Source organism: Python bivittatus, unplaced genomic scaffold (genome assembly GCF_059951505.1).
Source record: "Python bivittatus isolate LINGU-HERP-01145 unplaced genomic scaffold, Pbiv_v1 ctg000700_np1212, whole genome shotgun sequence".
Classification (NCBI taxonomy): domain Eukaryota; kingdom Metazoa; phylum Chordata; class Lepidosauria; order Squamata; family Pythonidae; genus Python; species Python bivittatus.
The window spans coordinates 63,951,128-63,973,390 of NW_028277098.1; the positions used below are offsets into that span (position 1 = coordinate 63,951,128).

Here is a 22,263-nt window from a genome sequence, read left to right on the forward strand (position 1 = left end):
TTGGTAGCTATGTACAATGAAAGCACACACTCCTGCTTCCAAAATAAGGTGTATTATGTGCTAATAATATTGGTATAAGCATTATGTGGCTTTAAAAAAAGAAAGTAACTGTACACCTTGCACTTCTATTGATCAAAGAATACATATGACTTTTAAACTTTGTCTCCATGCAAATAAAAGGCACCCTTGGTCATCAGAAGCAAATAAATATCTAAGGTGTATGTCTCTGGATGAAATGGAAATCATTTTAGTCAACTGCACAGTTCATAGGAAAAAGAAAACTGATAGAGAGAGTGTGATACCAAGAGCAGTCACCTCACCAGATACATGTTATCTGAAAGAGATTTATTATAACAACTACTACAACGGTCACAATGATTTGGTTTGCACAACATGCTATGGCTAAAGTGCAGAATCTGGAGTTCCAAGTTGCACTAATCTTCCCACCACAAACATAACCCTCCCCATATTGTAATACTGAAGGGGGAAATTATTAAATGCATGAGGATGAATGATATGAACTGTAAATTAAATAGTACATGTAATCAAATGTATTCTGTTGTCCTGGCCAGGGGTATCTGCAAGGGGAGTCAAAAAAGTCAAGAGGGCAGCTATGGTGATATGTGCTTATGTGCTATACATGTAAAAAATGGTTGGAGTTTCAATCATGCAGCCAACAACTTGACTTTGTTTAAACAGCTCCACCAAATACACGCCCCAGGTCATCCCTGATTATGATCCATGTTGGAAATGGGAAGTAAAGTGCAGAAATCATGGCCTGTTTAACTGTATTTACTGATGTTTTGTCTGAATTCACTGATACTTACATGAACTAATACAGAAGTTTAGCTTTAGCCACGACTGTATAGCAACTACACAAAACAGGCAAAGTCATTAAATAGCATAGCACAGACCTTATTTATGGCAGGACCCAGATTAATTCCTTGTTAATTTATTTGTTTAAAACAGACACACAATCTGGGGCTCCAGCACAACCCTCAGATAAATCCAGAAGTTGTTACCAAACTGTAACTTTTAATTTGGGACGCGAGGAAAAATAATTAAATATATCACTAAAAAATCATCACATTGACTATATTTCATTTTAAAAACCAAAACCAAATCAAATTTACCGTTTGTTTTGTCCTGTCCAATCCTCTTTGGAATGGAGACTCTGAAATACCACTAAAAGATCATGAGGCCCTCAACTCAGGAAAGGTTTTGAATTTTTACTCAAAATATTTCTATTCCAATATTAAAGGTAACATCCCTTCCATTTGTATTTAAAAGAATCCTAGGAAATGGATTCCTGCTGGAATCTTTGGAAAACTGCACCACTGAAAAAACTGATATAAGCAGGATAGATCGGAATGACCTCACACATGAAAAACACACCTGGGTGTTTCTTGAGTCAGCCATATATCTAGCAGTGGTTCCAACATGGCAGGACAGTGATGTCCAGGGCTCCAGCCAGCAGAATAAGACATCAGAAATGCAGCAAAGTTGCATTGTTGCAAGTAAGGTGATCTATATTATCTGCAGCTCACTTCGTCATCATGACCTCTCTTCTTCTCCTTTTTCCTCTACCTCACCTCAGTTTGAATTCTACATCAGTCTAGCCACTCTGGGCATCTGATGAAGTGAGCTACACCTCAAGAAAGGTTATACCTTTTAATAAAATGTGCTAGTCAGAAAAGGTGCTACCAAACTACTGATTTTTTGCCACCTTACACTAGCCTGGCTCTCCTCCTACAGTGCCTATATTTCCTGTAAGGCCATGAAGTCTAGAGCCTTAAATTACATTTTGTACTGAACACATGAAAAATGATAAAGAACTGACTGCATTCTTGTTTGCTTCCACCCATATTGCATTCGGCAACAGTGAGTATCAGGATTCACTTTACATGTAGCATGTCAGTACATGTTGCAATAGCTCATTTTCACGATCACATCGCAGATGACGTGGCTCCAAGCGTGTAGCCCTAAAATCGTATCTTATGTGCTTGCCGTAATTTGACTCACTCAGGTATATGGCACTTTCCAGCATTCTATAAAAGGGTGGCCTAGAAATAATGCATTATTATTACAATTTGTAACTTAATCTACTCTTTGGGAAAAGCATTCAGCAATTTTGGCAGTATCCATACACATTTCTTGATTGGGAAGTGCATTTGAGATTATTTCTCCAAAGCAAGTCTTATAGTTAAAAGAAATCATTTGCATTACTAAAAGCCCACAAAACAATTTAGCATATAATACTATATTCATACTTTGTTGGCTAATCAGTTAATTGGTTAAAAAAATTAAATGACTTTTAACAGTTTGATTTTTTAATAGGACATTGATAGCCACTAGAGGGCATAGTTGTGCTAACATGCAGTATACACATATATTTTTCCTTCAAGAAAGGAAGGAAGGAAGGAAGGAAGGAAGGAAGGAAGGAAGGAAGGAAGGAAGGAAGGAAGGAAGGAAGGAAGGCAGGCAGGCAGACGAAAGAAAGAAAGAAAGAAAGAAAGAAAGACGAAAGAAAGAAAGAAAGAAAGAAAGAAAGACGAAAGAAAGAAAGAAAGAAAGAAAGAAAGAAAGAAAGAAAGAAAGAAAGAAAGAAAGAAAGAAAGAAAGAAAAAGAGGGAGAGAGGGAGGGAGGCATTCTATTGCAAGAAAGACGAGAAAAAATAAATGTGAATAAAGACTCATTTGGTTGGCTAAGGGAATATGTTATCAATTTTCTCAGCTTCAGAATCCTCAAGCCATGTAGTAGGTGGGGGAGAATTCTCCCATTTGGAATCAAAACTCCACTTTCTTCTTCAGAGGGTCTGAACCAGTCATTGCTATGATGTGCAACTTTAACTTCAATATAGAGGAGTTTTTCTGCTGATTTCAGTGGGATGTGTAGCTTAGACTTATATTCTGAAAAAAAGAAAGTAACTAACTTTGTAGTTTTTTAGAGTTGAAAGTATACCTCAGGGACACCTCTGATCTTTGCCTACACTGAAATTGGTCTAGGGACATCATTCCAATGATATGCATCTTCAATATAAAAACTATATTAATATCATGTGACTCTTTAATTGCAGGATTACATTTTCTACAATTTTTAATTTTTTTCATATTCATTTTACTCTTGCCCCTCTGTTCTTCATGGTTTCCCTTCCAGTATTTAGCATCATTGGATCAGTATCATTCATGCAATTCCTATTAGCTTTTCTTAATAACAAATGACTTTTTAAAAATTCCACTGGGTGATACTGAGATATTACATTTGGAAAAGATACTTCTAGCATGCTTGCTGGATCTGAATGTTGGGGACCTATCTTATTTGCAGATTTATTTTGTTCTAGTAGTACTTGTTCCTTACGGTTCCCCTTGCACGTTTATGAGAACATCTTGTTTCATCATAACTCATTTGCAGTCTTCCTACAGAGGGTTTCCTAACACAGTCCATTTCTTCAGTGCTAATGCTTCTCCTTAGCAGAAATCAACCATACTCAGAAACTTGCAGAAGAGTCTTTCCCCCCCTTCAGTCTCTAGTTCTTTACATTAACCTTTATTATCACCCTAAAAGTTGTACTAATATAGAGTCAGATTTTTCTAAAAAGTAGCTTTAGATAATTCCTTCTTAGAACAAGTGTCCGAGCCAAAGCAAGCTGAAGAATAAGGCAGATATCACCTAATTTTATAATGGACAGAATAAAAGCCAGTTTTCATTTCCAAAATGGTAGGATCCTTAAAGGCTATCTTGGAATCTAATCCATGCCAAACAACTTTCATTAGACTCCAGTTTGGGAACCAATCCCATTCCACATCCCACGGGTGCTTTCTCTACCTTCTCTCTTTCGGGAATTATGCCAAAGTGAAATGTAATGCTTCTGCCCATTATCTGGTACAGCCAATTTTGATAAGATGCTACAGATATATTTACCCCAACAAAGGTCTCTAGAACCTCACCCCATTACTATGATTTGCCACCTACCTCTTTGCTCCCCCTGTTTTTTTTCTGGCATTGTCCTTGTGGCCTGTTACACAGGTACTCATCAGGAAGAAAAAAAAAAAAAAAAAGACAGAGTCCTAAGCTCCTGAAGAGTTGCCAAAACCACTCCTTAAAAATCAAACTGTTCTAAGTTTACATCAGATTTGACCTTTGTTCCTTGTCCCCTTTCAAGCAGAAAAATGAAGATTACAAGAGAAATGTTTGTGCTTTCAATCATCACAAAAGCCCATGAAAGTTACATATCCTTGGACTCTTGGGAAACAATGTGACATTATCTAAGAGATGAGTGGACAACCTCTGGCCCACGAGATGCATGTGCTCCCCAAGGGTTTCTTTCTTTCTTTCTTTCTTTCTTTCTTTCTTTCTTTCTTTCTTTCTTTCTTTCTTTCTTTCTTTCTTCCTTCCTTCCTTCCTTCCTTCCTTCCTTCCTTCCTTCCTTCCTTCCTTCCTTCCTTCCTTTTCTTTCTTTTTTGGTACCACTTTCCTCAGGTACAGCTGATTTAAAATTAAATTTCATGCTTTTAATTAAATAAATGAGGTAAAGGGAGGTTGATAGGGAAGAATAAAGAAATGGTTTACTCTGGACAAACCCAATTCAGTTTTGATTGCACCCACTTACTCCACTACAAATGGCCAGTGATCTGCAGTATTTATTCCACATGTGTCCTGAAAATTAACCCTTAAGTGACTTACCCTGGTAACTTCAGCCTGGATGGCCTATATACTTTTGTTTTGGATTTCGTATCCAGGGGAATGTCAAGGGCAGATCACAGAAGACTAACAATATTATGGATCACGTCCTCCACATCTGTTTGATGGGGTGCAGATGGCGGGATAGTGGGCTCATATTTGTATACTTCATATCATTCTGGGTCCTGAGCCTTATTAAAGTTTGGTTTTGGATTTTCTTTACAAGTAAATGAGCTGTACTTCATGAAACAGATATAAAACTTCCTGGAATCTCTTTCCTCCTAAGTTATTTGTCCCAGCTATGATCCTGTCTCTTCCTCAAACACTTTTCCTCCCTAGAACCCAACTAAATAATCTTGTACTCACTTTTTGCAAAAAGCATCATTTCTTTCTATTTGCATAAAATCCCAGGAAGCTCATAATATGAGGGGAAAAATGGAATGTATGTATGAAACAATGTAAAAATAACACCAACATACCAGAAGGAACGAAAGAAAATGTGACAAGAAATGTGATGATATAATAAAGCCTTGCAAGTACTCGCTTGCCTCAAGTGCTCACTGCAGACAGGATGGGAAGAAATGGAAAGAATTCTGTAAACCCCAAAATGGGAACTCTTGGCTCATTATGCATTGCCAGAATAATTGATCAGGTGATACTTATTTATCTGAAGAACTCTACTATAAAATCACACACAATTTTAAAAAAATAGGAACAAAAAATGCAAACATTAAAATTCCAGTAAAAATCAAAACCCTCATAGGTGTCTAATGATTTAAATTACCCTAAGCCAAACACCTGCTGCAATCGTGCTGCTTTGGCTGGTTTACAAAATGCCAATAGGATAGGGACCATCTGTACCTTGGCGAGGTGGGGGCAGTTTTCCATAGAATGGGGGCTGCCCCTGTCTATTACCTGGTCTACACTCCATATACTACTTAAGGGGCTGGAGGGAGAGACATACCAAAGGCCATTTTTTGATGACCAGACTGGATATGACTAGATTAGTGGCTGACTGGGTAAAACATGCTATGTCTGGGCCTGTATCTCTCTCTCTTGTTGCATTAGGAAAGTTGCATTTACATTTTTTTTTAAAAAAACACATGCATTTATTTTGTACTTACAATTGTTTTGTTGTGATTTTACTTTTGTTCTGCCTTTTTTATGTGTACTAAACATAAGAAAATTATTATTAGTTTATAAAACTATCTGAAATCCATGGAAATCATTCCAAGTAAATGGGCTGAAGGCACAGGGGCCTAGTAGAAGCTGCAATAATGTCACAATGATATTGCATTACATAATTTGTGGCATTTGCAGAATGAGATCAAATGCATGCAGGGTCACTTCCCTCCACAGTGGATACTTGTGCCTGAAGAGTAGAGTAAAACTGTGGGCATGATTATTAGGGAAATGAAACTTTGACCCAACTTCCTTATTTGTTAACAAGAGCACTGAGTTGGGTATTAGGGAAAATGCCTCAGATGTCCAAGGAGTGATGTTTTCATCCTTTATATTTTTAGAGGCGGTTTTAAGTAACCTAAAGGATTTATTTTCTGGCCTTCAAGCATGGACTTTGTTATAAAGGGTTTTTCCCTGCCACAAAAATATTTTATTTCCTCCTTTGGCTAAATAATGTTTTATTGAGTTTTCTTCCTCTTGCTGAGATATTGCCCAATAACTAAATGTTTCAGGCTGTTGATTAACTGCTAGGCAATGAAAAATGTCTTTTAAGATTGTGAGCCCAAAGTAAATTTTCAATCCACTTCCTAGCTACTGGATCCATTAAAATAAACAAATGTGAACCCAAGAACACTTATCTGGGGTGGAATTTAATGTTCAGTTTCTGATGACTTACTTTTTCTTTTCTATTAGAAGCCTTAACAGGGATTAAAATATGCTCCAGAAGCTTGGAGGAACCTCTCAGAACAGATTCGGGAGAGGACTGTATTATATGGATCCCTTTCAGTCAGAGTTCTTCATTAGGTTCAGGATGGGAGGACCATACCCCTTATCATCTAATTAAATATCTCGGCAGTGCGTAATACTATTGAATATTGCATTCTTCTGGACTATCCCATGCTAGCTAACTTCTATATGAAACTGCTGAGCAACTCACTTTGGGGTGAGATCTCATCAATATGTTGATGATACTCAGATATACACTGCTGCCCCAGGAGATGCCTAAGGAAGTTTTGAACCTGATATCTGGAGGTTATAGGAAATTGGATGGGGAGAACCAAGCTCAGACTAAACCCAAGCAAGACAGAGTTTCTGTTCATCCATAAATATCTTGGCTATTTGATAACTTCAACCCTGGTGGTTGCTCTTGATATGGTCATGCTCCTCCTAAAGAGCTGATCCCTTACTTGGTAGTCCTCCTGCACTCACTATTCTTGCTTGAATAGAAGATGGAGGCTGTAGCCTTGAAGGTGTGTGTGTGTAGCTTTGCCAAGCTTTGGCTGGTGTGCCAGTTATGGCCCTACCTCATGCTGGATTATTTCAAGGCACTCTACATGAGGCTGCTTTTAAAAACAATTTGGAAGTTGCACCTGGTTCAGACTGTGGTAACCAAACTGCTGGCTAGGAAATCCATTATTGTAGAGCTGTGCCCATCTTGAGGTCACCACACTGATTTCCAGTAGACCTCTGGGCTCAGCTAGAAGTGCTGGTTATGTGAGGGGCCAGGATATATATTAGGGATAGGCTTACCAAACATAATTCTCCTCTCTGGTCCAAGCATCTAGGGAAGATCAACTTAGGACCCCTCTCTCATGAAAGCTAAAAGAAGCATAATCCTGAAGGCAGGCCTCATCCATGGTAGCCTCCATATTATGGCATATTCTGCCCCCAGATGTAAATTTGACTCCAACTGTACTTGCATTTAGAACATTTCTTTTTCAATACATCTTTGTCCCATACTGAGTTGGATTGCATGGCCAACCAGTTGTTCTGGTTTGTTTTATGTAAGCTATGATTATTGGGCTTTCCTGGGTGTTGCCTAGAATCTCAATTGCTTGAGGCATATAATCATTATGTTAAGTAAACAGAATAAATAAAATGAATAACGCATTTTAAGTGTAGATTTTAACATGTGTCATTTGATTCTGTTAGTAGAGTCTTTTATATAGTTGATCAAATAAGTCTTTTCATGAAAGATTCAGTGCATCCTATGTATTTCATCATGAGAGTTGCCCATAAGTGTGATTAGTGTTTTTTCCTATATTAATAACTTTATAAATATGTATTATTCTGTTCTAGTTCTTTTCATAGCTAGTTTTCTTTTATTGACATGCTCTTGTGGATCAAAGGATCACATTCACAAGAAAAGAAGGCATCTTGAATTTAAGATGACCCCTGCCAAGACAGAGTAAACATACATACACAGACATGCAGATAAAAAATCCTGTGCAATGCCCAGGTCACCATGACTTTCTAGAAGCCTTACCTCCCCAACCTCACACACAAGGGGGAGACATTTATATTAATGCAATTAATAATCATTAATATCGCCTGTAAAATAAGGTATTTTATTTACAAAAGCAATATAGCTCCATTTGCATATACCAACCATTCTTTTGCACACACAAGCTACCCTTTCCTCTCCCTCCTTCCAGTAGAGACAAAAGGAGAAGAAAAACCATCATGGAGATGGGCTAAAGGGAATGGTTGATTAAACTGGGAAGGGAAAGAAAGAGGGAAGGGTAAACAAGGCTTGATGAGCTAGAAGGGAAGGGGTAAGTAGATAGGGAAGGAAAGAAATGAGAGAGAAGCCTGTTTTGGCCTAGTAAACACCCTGCCTCCAAACTAATCTTCAAAAAGCATCCAAGATTTGCAGCATAAAACTCTGCAGCCATTTGCACCTTATTCTAATTCCATTGTTTTCAACTGCTTCTGAGCAAATGTAATTCAACCTCCCAGTAATTATTTGGGGGAAAAAATTGTTTTTATCCAGTTAATACAGTATAAATAAAGGGATATATATTCTGAGGAAGCATTGCAGCTGAAGAAAACCACTGCTTGTTGGGTGTTCAAAAGTTCAGTGGATCCTAATTATTTAAATGTAATGTCTAATACCTTTCACTCCTTGTCTTTTTGGTTATAGCCATGTTATGGTCAATCAAATTTGGCTTTATGCTATTTTTTCCCACATATTATCAAGGTAGGAATCAATCTTTCATCTCTCCCTTGTTTGAACATATGTCACGACAATCAGATAAGTTTCATCTTGGTTCTCTCTTATCAGACAATCAGCCTAATGTTACATATTATGTAGCTGAATTTTGTGTCATAGCTATTAAATTACTACAGAATTAGATCTGCCATAACAAAGAATAAATATGCCCAGTGTGAGTTAAGTTGTATGTTATGTCATTAGAATTTCACATACAGTTTTCAATTGGTTTTTATTATGCTATATTGTTGTAATAAAATGTTGCTGTCCAACTCTGCTACTGTTCTGATCATTGATCAAATAAATTTGTGATGATGATGATGATGATGATGTTGTTTCACAACCCATAATGTTCCTTTCTTGAAAGGCATTTCATCAGTTGAAATGTACTTGTTTCTTGTTAGTCCTTACTTCTTCCCACAAACTCAGGCCATTGGCTTCTTCCTCTACTGTTTCTTAGGTTTTACTTTTTACTTAGGTTCAGGTCATTATTTTGACAAAATCTCCACTGCCCGTTCTTAGATGTTTTATTCACCCAAAGAAGATGTATTTCTTTGTCTCCCTTATTCTCAGATTGTGTGGCTATGTCTTCTACATTTCTCATGTGTTTTTGAGCTAACCTGTTGTTGGCATGCTAGAAGGAGCAACTGCAGTTGTTGTTTTCTTGTGACTTAACTTTCATCACTCCAGAGCCTCCCCAGCCTCTCTTACTCCCTAATCTGCAAAAGCTCCATGGGAGGAGCTCCCTCATGATGTCTTTGGGACTGAATTGAAATGTGGGAAGCTAGGCTCCAGAATGCTGGAAAGATTACTGCACAATGAATGACAAGGCCTTTGCATACATTACTTGGCCACCTCATAACTAAAGAAGGATAAGAGCATCACATTCTACTTATACAAATTTCTGAGAAATCCTCTTCTCCTTTGAAATAAAATTCTCTCTAGTTCAAGGGTCCCTTTGGTCTTCTGGCCTCTGAGTCCTGGTTTTTTGCACTTTGTTTTCCCGTCTTCTAGGATTCTTTTCCAGTCCAAGTCATCCTTATGATGTCATTCCTTACTTTTTCCCTGAATGTTGGATGCAGGAGTTTGGTCTGGTTTTTGTTTTGACAAGACATTGTCATTGGTCCTTCCTCCCTGAGTAATCCTGCTTCCATACTACTGTTATTACTCCCCTTGATTCAATCTGTCTAGAAGAGAACAAAGAAAATGTATGTAGCGGCTGCTACATCTTCTTAATTTTATGCTCTGGCTTGGACAGAGTAAGAGAACAGAAAGCAGAATAATATCTTCATTGTTGTCTTCTTAGGGTCCTTCAAGTCAATCTTTGACTCCTGGTGATTTCATGGACAGGTCCAGGCAGTTTTCTTGATAACATTGTCAGAAGGGGTTTGCCAGTACCCTCTTCCAAGATGTTTTTCAATTTTCCAATCTGAGAGAAAGAAACTGGCTTGGTGCCTAAGGGAAGACTAGAACTCAAGTCTCTCCACTTCTGGTCAAGCACTTTAACCACTACATCAAACTAGCTCTCTAACACCTTCATTAGAGCTGACTAAAAGAGAAAGAGAGGGTCCCTTGAGGTACCTGCTGGATGCATGTTATAAGTTCTACCACGTAATGATTATACATTGTATGTACAACTGGACACATTCCCAGCCACTGACCAACATTGATTGCAGAGTTCTAATATATATCTTCTTCACTACCGTTCATGAATCTGGTTCTGCTGCAAACTAGCTTTGCTGAAAACATGCTATCCTCTATACTGCATGCGGAGGCTTCCCCATAATATAGGATGGAGCAACTAGTATATCCCTAGAAAAATCAGAGTTAGTGCCTCCAGACCTCCACAATATATAACTTTTCTCTAGAGCTTGACCGAGGTTCCAGTGTCACGAGAAACATGCTTGGAAGCTATCATTGTTGAGGACCATGTGGGAAAAATGGAGGTTGGCTTTATAACTGTATAAATTCAACAGTTGATGGTGTGGCAGAGGTCTGTGTGAGGTTTAAACATGACTGAAATGGAAATGTAAGCTTTTTTCTGCACAGTGACTATGCAATTGGAATGATCAAATTGTCACAGCATCTCAGATAATCAGTTCAAAGGAAGAAGCGAAATACAATATAAATAACTGAAATATAACTGAAATTGAGATGCTTAGTATAGGTGGAGAAATAAAATAGTGTGTGAATACATTATTGTAAACTGGTATGTTTGAATACTGCTTGTGTGGCAATATCCCCCTGACAATACATTTTCCCTTCATAATGTGTTGGGATCTAGTTTGCAACATAGTATATATTCACTATTTTAATTCTCCCTCAGCTTAGTTTGGTATACCTTTTCTCATTTGCCCTTACTTACATGGGATGGCCATGTAAATTGAATGAATGAATTAACTAATACATACTATAAATACATACACACACACATGCACACACATGCTGTCCTTTGCTGGAAAGCTACAGAAAAGATAATGAAGATGATGAAGGCTATTTACTGTATTCCAGATTTGCAAATACATATCAGAATTCTGTAAAATGTATCACAGTCATCTAGTAAATCTCAACTTTCCTGAAATTCTGAAATTCTGTCATTTCCCTTTAATGCACTCATAACAAGACAAATGTGATAAATCACTAAGATAAATGTCATAGTGTGTGGGATGTATGCAATATACATATATATGTAATATGTAAATCTATCTTGGAATTTAGCCCTTATGAAATTAAAGTTTAGACATGAGATTGAAGTGTCTGCAATATTCAAAGGACAAACATGAAAAAAAAAAAACCTGAGGGTAGCATCTCAAGGCTGTTATTCATTGCTTACTGCAACAAGGAAAAAGCGAGTCTGCCAGTACAAAGAGAAATTTGACTAACTAGTATAAATCACGGATGTGTATCAAGGTACAGGAACTTGTGGCATAGACAGGCTTAATCTGAGCAAGTAAATTTGCATGTTTGCTTTTTTACTGTAAGGCTACACAGTGGTTTAGAGTATTTTTAAATTCACATTTGTAATGATTTATGAGAAAATGCCGTTCCCAGCCTTACTTCTGCTATTACTAAACATTTAACAGAGCTTGTTGGAATGTTAAACCTTCTTAAAACTGGTAATGTAACCAATTTCTTCATAGGTGATCTTAATTCCTACAAAATTCCTGCATACCTTTTTTTTTGTAGGATACAAAAACTCGTTTGCTAAGCCAGAATTGTATGTTGCCTACATATATACACATACTAGGGCTAGGCAAAACTGGATTTTCTTCTAAAAAAGTAATTTTGGGGGCTTGTGCAGACGTGAGTGCAGCTTTTTAAAAAAATCAGATCTGCAATGCTGCATAGTCCTGTCCCTTCAGGAAACGCCATTTAACATCCTGAAACATCTGAATTTAAACTTCATGGTGATTTTCCAGTAGGACTTTGGAAGAAGTATGCGAGCTTTCTAAAGAGGCTTTATTCATGTAATTATTAATTCTAACATTGAAAATTATCAAATTGCACGATAGGTTGCAGATTTATTCCAACTTCTATGATATCAAAAAACAGAATCATCACTTTCTACTGTTGTTAACAGGAAGTAATGAAATCAGAAATCACACCCAGAGGAATTTTGGTCATTTATTCTTGTGCATCAGAAACTTTGCCTGTTATAATTTTTTTTTTTTTTTAAAGACCCATACATTTTGGAAGTGGTTTTACAGTGTGAAGATCCCATGGGCCCTTGAAACGAATTACATAATTATTTGTATGCCGGTTAATGGAAGCTCTCTCTGAAAAGTGTCTGTGTTTTCACAATGTTAATGCATGCTTCTCTGTTCAAAAATCGAAAGCATTTTCCAAGCACACCCACGGAAACAGAAACAGATTCTAACAATTCTCTGTATAGTAACTGTTGCTTTTTATGGTACCAAGGTGTGGTTAAATTAAGTTTCTTTTATTATATTTTGAAAAGAGATTAAAATTGAGATACTGTAAACAAGTAAACATCATATATAGATACTCAGGGAAGGAGAATTTATTGGGCCCTGTAATGGCCAGTTCACAAAACTGTTTTACTTATGCTGTATCATTCACTTTTTCATCCTGGGTTATATTATGTTTCATTGCCAGAAAAAGGGTCCACAATTTTTCATTGTTCTTGAACGTCATAAAAGACCTGGATATGACATCAATGAAGGTGAAATTTTCAGCCTTTTTAATATATTTATTTGAAAAATTCATACATATTTTCAAATATATATTGTTGTTTGGAGGCTATTAAAAACAAGCAAGATAGATATGTTAAGCATAATGAAGGCTTAAAGCATCTATCTTCCTTATGATTTTTTTTTTCTATTAAAAATTGTTGAATTCCTATGTTTTGCTGCTGAATGTCAAATGTGCTATCTGGTGAGATCACTGCCTTAAACCATAGATGTTAATGCCACTCCTCAAAGCACATTTCAAACCTTGTGATGATACAATGACCATAACCGCTCAGGAACAGTAATCCAGTTACTTTGCAACCCTAAGAGAAGCTACTAAATGAAAGATTCAGGATTAAATAGGTGCAGTAATAGTTGTTTCCAATCACAAATTAGAACCCAAGCTATACTAAAAATAATGGAATCATAATTTAGAACCAGTCCTACTGTTAAGTAAATCACAGGGCAGGCAACAAATATGAAATGGATCAATAAAGATTAATAAAGAGTCCAATATTTGCTTGTTATATATTTACACATTGAGTTCATTGGATTTTCTGCCTCATTCAGCAAATTGTCTTGGCTCTGCTTGCACTTAAGAAGGCAATTCTAAACAAAAGTCTAGGGAAAAAATAGTCTGAATACTAATTTTAAAGTTGCACCTTTCAACTACACCTAGTTCTGTTAATGAAAAAAAAAAATTAAGGAACATCTTATAAATGATTATTCTACATCAGGAGCCGCTCTTAGCTGACCTTGCTTGGTCTCAGGATATGTAATGTTTATGATGGGAGACAATCTAAAAATCCAAAGATTGTAGATTAGATTGGGAGCTCAAAAGAAACATGCCAGAAGAAGAGACTAGTAAACCACTTGCTTAATTGTACCACGAAAACAATCAGGACATGTCCAAGTAGTCACCAAGAGTCAAACTCAGTTTTATCATTTTACATATGGTTAAGTCTAAAATATAATTTATAATAAAGTAGATTTGGGGCCATTTTTCTCATTCCGTTTGAGACTGCTACTATGCCTTTTGTTTGTGATAACACTGTACTTATAATTCAAATTAGAATATTGCAGCTGGCAGTAGCTTTGAAGAGCCTCCGAAACAGGAGGACCAGTCTGTTGTAGTGGTTAAGGTGCTGGCTTAGAAACCAGAAGGCCATGAAGTCTAGTCCTCTCTTAGTCTTCATGAAAGCCAGCAATTTGGGCCAGATGCTCTCTGTTACTCAACCCACCTCACAACATTCTTGTTGGGGGCAAAATAGGAGGTGGGAGCATTAGGTATGTATATTATCTTGAATTGACCAAAAATAAAGGTGAGATAAAAATATAATAATACATTTTTAAAGAATGAAAAAGCATACTGGATCAGCTAGTGATTATGATTGTGTCAATTAGGATTAAAAGTTCACTGACAATCAACCTAAATCTCATCATTGAGACGGTTGCTAAATCCTGACGTGATTGGAAGTGGGCTATTCTCACGCGGCTGATATGAACAAGTAGCAAAAGCAAAATCAACATATTATAAATCAACAACATGGATTATCATGTCTTGCCATTTATAAACAGGGAGCATGGGGTTAGGTCACATTATGTGAGTATATTTAACCTAGAAAATTCACCCATATGTATGGACATTGAGACTTACCTATGGGCTCCAGGGTGAAGCACCATGTTTTAACAGTACCCTTAGTCAGTAAAGTGATCTTCCTTGATAGATAAAAAGGGTTAAGGCTTTTACATGCAATAAGATCTATTACTTTTTTCTTATTTAACTGTGTCTGTAGTCTTGGAATCATCCTACTTGGGTGGAAAGGGTCTCCTTTCCCTGGCTTGTTACATAACGGAATTGGCAGAGATTGGTATCTTTGCAATGATCCAGATAAAGAACTCTAGAAAAGTGATATTTGAAATTCAGGTCAGAGCCTGTATTGGCACCACAAGGAGTTTCTTTTTAAGTGCAAATAACTTCAGAAAATAAAATTTTGTTTCAACCTTAGCATGCATAAAAGGAGAGAGAGAAAAACATGCTCATTATATTCTAGAAATTAATGCCCTCTGTCCTTTGCTCCAAGTGTTAGCTTATGTGCTCTTCTAACTTGATGACTTGTGCATTTTAAATACTGACATTCTGATTGTACTTTGGTGAGTGAGAAATATTTTAGTTGGCTTACAACAGTCTTTTGCAACTTGGTGTCCTCCAAATGTGTTGCATTGCAATTATAGTAAGGGGAACATTCCCAATGGCCATGCTATCTGGTACTGATGGAATCTGCAATGCAATGTATGCAAATGGGAGCAACCTGAAAAGACTAGATTGATTCTGGTGAACATTTTTTCAAAATCAGGAAATTCTGAGTCCATATACATTCCTGCTACAATCATATTCAGGAAACATTTGCTGGAGTGATTAAAGAAGGAAAAGATAAGAGTCAATGAAACTTTTTAAAATCAGAATTATAATTGTGAATATGATAAATGTACAGCTAATCTCACACAATGCTGAAGTACACCAATCATTAATAGAAGTGTTAATGAGTGCATTGTGTTTCCATACTTCTTTGATAATTTGCCAAAGGTCTTCACATGCTCTCTGTAGAAAGATGCATGGGATATTTTCTGACATGGCATATGCATGCCCTCCTGTTCATACGGTGCCCACAAGCACTACCTGTTTGATTATTAATTAGATAGCATTTGTAGATTTCACTGAGTTCTCACCTATCAATCTCATTTGAGTATTGAAAGCAATGAACTGCCTGAAGCCAAGTCTGAAACTGGAATAAGTACGCAGCTTCCATCTCAGCTGCTCCGTTTGGAGGGTGGGCACTTCCTTGTTTAGTTGTGCCTACCCCATGCTTCTATTTCCTCTTCTTGCTACTGGGAAATAATGGAAACTGTAGCACAGCCTCCCATTCCAGAAAAATCACATTCTAAAAGTGCTGTGTTTCCCCCAGAGAGAAAGAAGTATGGAAGGAAAGAAGGAATAACAACTGCCCAGTTTCAGATATGGTATACTTGCTGTTGCACCATAGAATTTGAACACTTGGATCTCTCTTCCTGTGAATAATATTCAGTCTTGGACAGACTTTACCCAGTGTATGGAACTGAAGGATAGATATATAGTCATATTTTGTAGACAATGCAGAAGGAGAGCTGTGTTCCTCTGCAACAGCCTAAAAATCAGGAAGAGTCTGGTTACACTATTTCAGACTAACAAATTTTATTAAAAGGCATAAGCTGTCATGAGTGACACCTCACTTCATCTGTATCATATGTGCTATTTTATAGCATCGGCTCTCTTTCTGACCTGGGGATAAGAGGATAATATGGTTAACAGCAGTGTGATTTGATGTGTATGTTTTCAGAATTTTAGATCACGATATGAATAAATTGCAATCAAGTTATTTGCTAAGTAAATAGTTCCGTTTGAGAATATGGGCATGCACAAATATAACTGCATAGTGCCTCCTTGACATGCACCTGGGGATTTAAGTACCTATGCATGTAGGGTGGATATAGACTATCTCTGCAGCAAGGAAAGAGCCTGCCCTGTGATCCCATTCCACTCCATTTAATTTGGAGGATAGAAAGTGCTTAAGAAGGAGGTGCCCAGTGTTTCAAGGATCAGGCAATCTACTGCAGCTTTCCTCCAACTTCCCATGTCAGACCTCCAACCACCTGATATCACTAAAAGTTGTGGTAAAATGGCAGTGCATTTTTTCTCCAAAGTAGACAGTGAGAATACGAATGGAAGAGTTTCCTGGTTCTCCTACCATCTTTATCCCTCCCCCCCCCCCTTTGCCAATGTACAGGCTGAAATTGCCATGAAAATGTGTAATTTACGGTTGTTTGGGGAGTTTCAAGAAGTCCACCTCCAATTTTAAGGGAAGGGAAGGGAAGGGAAGGGAAGGGAAGGGAAGGGAAGGGAAGGGAAGGGAAGGGGAGAGGAGAGGAGAGGAGAGGAGAGGAGAGGAGAGGAGAGGAGAGGAGAGGAGAGGAGAGGAGAGGAGAGGAGAAGAGAAGAGAAGAGAAGAGAAGAGAAGAGAAGAGAAGAGAAGAGAAGAGAAGAGAAGAGAAGAGTACCTGGGAGTATATCTGACATCTAAGAATGCTGGTTTATTTCAGAATAATTATGTTCCACTCTGGACAGATATTAAAAAAGATTTAGACCGATGGGAAAAGTTACAATTGTCATTACTAGGAAGAATATCAGTGATTAAAATGAATATTTTGCCGCGAATTCTATATCTTTTCCAGACAGTTCCAATATTGACTTCAGAAGCACCCTTTAAACAATGGCAACACGACATTTCTAAGTTTATATGGCAAGGGAAAAAACCAAGAATAAAATATAAAGTTTTGCAAGATGTGAAAGAAAGAGGTGGTTTGGGTCTTCCTGATTTGAAATTGTACTATGTAGCTTGCTGTTTAGTATGGCTTAAAGAATGGATTACCTTGAGAAATGAAAAATTATTAAATTTGGAACGTTATAATTTGAGATTTGGATGGCATGGATATTTGTGGTATGATAAAGTTAAAGTTAATGTGGACTTTAAAAACCACTATTAAGATCTCTTTTAAAAGTTTGGACTAAATGCAGACCACTTTTATACCCTAAGATGCCAATGTGGACCTCTATACAAGAAGCCTTCTATAGAACTGAAACAAGAGATAAAAATAAATGGATGAGATACAAAGACTTATTAGAAAAAGAACAAGGAGAATATAAAATCAAATCAAAGGAGCAATTGGTTTTAGAAGGACATACTTTTCAATGGCTTTCTAATATGCAATATAAAGAAAAATTTAAAATCGATAAAAAAGAATTTGGATTTGAACAGAATAAATCGGAATTTGAAATTCAGTTATGTGAAACAGATGAACACTTAATACCAAAAATGTATAAATTATTGTTGAGAGAAGAAATAGTTGAAGAACAAGTTAAAGAACGCATGATTAAATGGGCAAAAAATATTGGACATAATATACATATGCAGCAATGGGAAAATATGTGGTCTAAAGGATTAAAATCTACTTTACACTATAATTTGAAAGAAAATTTTTATAAAATGTTGTATCGATAGTACATGACACCCCAAAGACTATCAAAGATGTATGGGACAATTTCCAACATTTGTTGGAAATGTAACCAACAAGAAGGGTCGTTTTACCATATGTGGTGGACATGTAAAATTGGAAAGAAATTCTGGACTCAAATACAAACCTTGATGCAGAGCATACTACAAATACAGATTCCATTTAAACCAGAATTATTCCTGCTGGGGATAATGGATTTTCAAATAGGAAAACATCTTATTAGAATTACTCAATACATGATTATCGCAGCAAGACTTCTTTATTCACAATTTTGGCAAACCCAGACACTACCAACAATACAAGAATGGTTGTTAAAACTGATGGAAATGGTGGAAAATGATAAACTGACTTGCTTATTAAAAGAAAACTCAAATAATTATTACCTTAAAGAATGGAAACCATTGATGGACTATTTGCAAAATGCAGGCGGGGCGAAGCTTACATGGGGATTTGAAGATTAGATTATAAATGTAATGGGATATGTTTTAGACAAAGAATTATTCCTACTTAATGCATTAAAAACTAGCACTTATGATACTCTTATTATTCCTAAGACCAGAGATAGATTGGAAGTTATCTATATTTTCATATCTTTTTTCTTTTTCTTTTACTTTATTTCACTTTTTCTTTTCCTTTTCTTTATAATTTGTATTTTCAATTTTCTTTTTCATTTCTAACTTTTAACTTTGTAATTTTAAAATTCCAATAAAATACTATTAAAAAAAAAAAGAAGAGAAGAGAAGAGAAGAGAAGAGAAGAGAAGAGAAGAGAAGAGAAGAGAAGAGAAGAGAAGAGAAGAGAAGAGAAGAAAAGAGACGCTGTTGAAACTTGGCCATTTTGCCATAACATTTCAGCCTGGTACTTGTAGACGAATGGAGCAATGTGCCTCATGAGCCATAGGTTGCTGATTCTGTCCTAAGGCAAATAACTTGAAGTCAATCCTTTGTGGTGTGGAGGCAAATAATATTCCTACTTATTGCAGTGCTTCTTGCTACAGTAATATTTACATTGTGTCCTCTGCATATATTTTATGAAATGTGCTTGTTTATAGGATGTGATTCTCATCATGTTTTTGCAGATAAAGAATTTGTTCCATATATCATACCTTATTGTTGCTTTTTAGAGTCACAAAGTAGAATCACTGTTTAGAGTCATCATACAATGATTCGAACACATAATTTGCATGAGCTCATGCCATTTTCCGATATGGAATAAAACCAACAGCATTTCTCAATAATTGCTTAGGGTCTGCAATGTACCATATACTGTTTAAAAACATAGCCATTATAGTTCCATGGAATAAGCTGATCGATTATTCAATATGCTTTGTAGCTGAGTGGAAAGAATGGTTCCTTTGTAGTTGAATTACTGAATTTGTTAATTAAGTGACAATAACTAAGTTTGCATTTCTACTCTTAAGCAAAGGAATGATTTATTTATTATTTTAATCAATTTATATATTGCCCTTTTCTATTACCATATAATCAACAACATAAAATTCTCTAAAAAATAAAAGGACTAAGCAAAAATATAGCCTCTTGCTCTCTTACGGTCTTGGTAAGGGTCTAGAAAGAAAACTAATGAAAGAGATAAAAGAAATATTGAATATAAATCAGAAAGATTCCTTAACTTGTCTTTCAAACACCTTCATTTATTTGTGTCTTCTGAGTTGATATACATTGCAATGGGTAACTGCATTTTTTCAAAATTAATTCACTGCCAAGTATTAAGTCATTGGTTGCCTCCAATCAGTTTCCAGTCACACTCACAACTAAGATGTAAAAGAGGATAATTGAAACTTTAGGAGTAAGTTTTGATCTTTGCAGAAAATACCTTGCTTTTTTCTTCCAAATTCTTGAACTTTAATAATGGCTCTTGGAATTCTAGGACTGGCCACTTTAGCTACAATTAGTAGACAATGGTAGCAGCTGAATTTGATTCTCAATTTTTCCTGATAGCTTTTTAAAAGAAATCTGCCAATTCAACCATTCCTTTGTAAAATATATAGGTTATACAAATCAAAGTTTTTAACAATATTTGGAGAATTAATTATATTAAATTTAATATTTAATATAATAAGGGAATCTGAGAATTATATAAACTCTTATACCAAGCATAGTTGATTCTTTTGGAAGTTTAAAAAAAGAAAACCTGTGGGAGGTTGAATTGAATACTGGACTTGATGAATCTCATTTGAATTGTTTCAGTAAATCCTTAAGATACTCCCTAGAGGTAATTAGTCTCTGATAAAATTGCCCTATAAAATTGCACCTTTCCTAGATTGTGTTTGTGGGTATGTAAACATTACCCACAAAATTAATATATATTAGTATCTTTGGTGGAAACTTCAGCAATTTTTTGTATTCTATTTGTAGATTCTAATTCTGGCACAATACTGTAGGAAGTTCAACAAAAATGTTAAAAATGTGTAGAACTTGTTAAATTTCATGCAACTATAGAATTCTGTTGCATTCCACTTATATTGAAAATTGAATGGGATTTGGAAATTCCAGCCTGAGAAAAATTCCTTCTGAGAAATTCCAAAGTGTTTCCAACAAATCTTTAGGCATGGTTTTTCAGCCTAGGCAGTGCTGTACTTCTTCCTTCTTTCCAAGTAATAGATTACTACATAAATGAGTTTATGCAAGATATGCAAGCTTGCGGCTGAAAGTCACTGCAGTTTTTGAATGGCATATTGGGGACCTTACTCTAAGAGTGCCTGGCTACTTTTTTACAAAAAGAGGGGGCAGGACAAAAACTAATTAAAATATTGAGTTGATTCTAACCCACATTTGTGATCTAGATCCCATTGCATCACAATTTATACTTAACTTTAATCTACATTAAGAAATGTGAGTAAAACAAAATAATCTCTCATATATATCTAGAGTCTGCAAAAATGTTGGGGGCTATACCCAAACCCCTTCTAAGCCACATGCTGACCTGGGCTGTAGAATGTGTACCTAGGTGTTGATTTATGGCTCTCCAGATACATTGATCTCCAGCAATCCCCAGACCTAGTGAATAGCATCAAAGTAAAATATAACAGGAACTACAGTCCAATAAATATTTGGAAAGTTACTAGTTGATCCCTGTGTTATGGCTATAGTAGGGACCCCTTCAGCCTCCCCCTTGCAAGTCATCAAGCAAATGGGTGAGTGATGTTTTTGGCCTCCCTAGACACCAGGTTTCACATTTGTGACAGAGTAATAAATACTAGATATGTCAAGATTTTATTAAAAAATATCTATCAGCCTCATAAGGGAACGATTGTTTAAACACAGGTTCTTTATTCACTTAGGCTGAATTCCTAAGTGGAGCTACTAGAAGTGACTTACATTAAAGGTTGTAGGCTTACCTCAAGGAAACATAGTTGAAATGTATGCAAATACTTGCATCAAAAGTCCTCTACAACTGATAACTGAGTTGCTACTCCTTCATAAAGTTGTCTGATGCAGAATGATTATATACAAACTGCTCAAAATAATTACAGCAAATTGCTCTGGAACAATCTTAAATATTTTAGTATGTGTACAGGCTGATCCTGTCTAGAAATTCATTGAGTCTGGGCTCTAAACTCTACTGCTTGGAAGTAATTTTAAAAAATCTGTTTTGTTTAATTTGGGATTTTGATGTTGGTTTTGCAGGACCATATTGCACGCAACAATATAATTTCATCTATGGAATAGTAAAGAAGCATTACTTACTGTCCAGGTTTAGCTGAGCAGAATAAGTTACTGATCCAAATCCTCCTTTTTTCAATTTTCCTATTATGTTTTTTAAAAATCTTGAGACACTTCTTTCTTTGTTAGCTCTTTGTTCCTGAGTACAGCTGGTGCAATACTGAATTTCTTAAGAACTGAAAGTGTTTAAAGACCTCCTCTTAGCTCCAGCCCTGAACATCCATCCACTTGTTGAGATTCTTAAAGGAATATCAACCTCCCAAATGCACACAGTAGTATAGCTATTGTGCATATAATCTGCAGACACTTGTAGGTAGGAGATATGATTAGTAGCCTGCACAATTTTATTGTGCTAGCAATGGTTTTGTAATGGCAATAGGGAATATTAAAGAACAATGGGAGAAAGAAAACACAACTTTTTGGAGT

General features: G+C 36.2%; 1 protein-coding gene across 2 annotated transcripts in view; it reads right to left on the reverse strand.

Annotated features, from left to right (window-relative positions):
- The window catches only part of PIGR (polymeric immunoglobulin receptor), a 36,618-nt gene extending 14,602 nt beyond the window's left edge, over positions 1-22,016 (reverse strand). The window contains exon 1 of one of the 2 annotated variants that reach the window (XM_007431452.4): positions 21,862-22,016. The gene's annotated coding sequence lies outside the window, so the exon portion shown is untranslated. Of the gene's footprint in view, positions 1-3,973; positions 4,057-21,861 lie in introns of those variants that run through there. The other variant, XM_015888648.3, reaches the window with a different exon arrangement.
- Between the last annotated feature and the right edge of the window lie 247 nt (positions 22,017-22,263).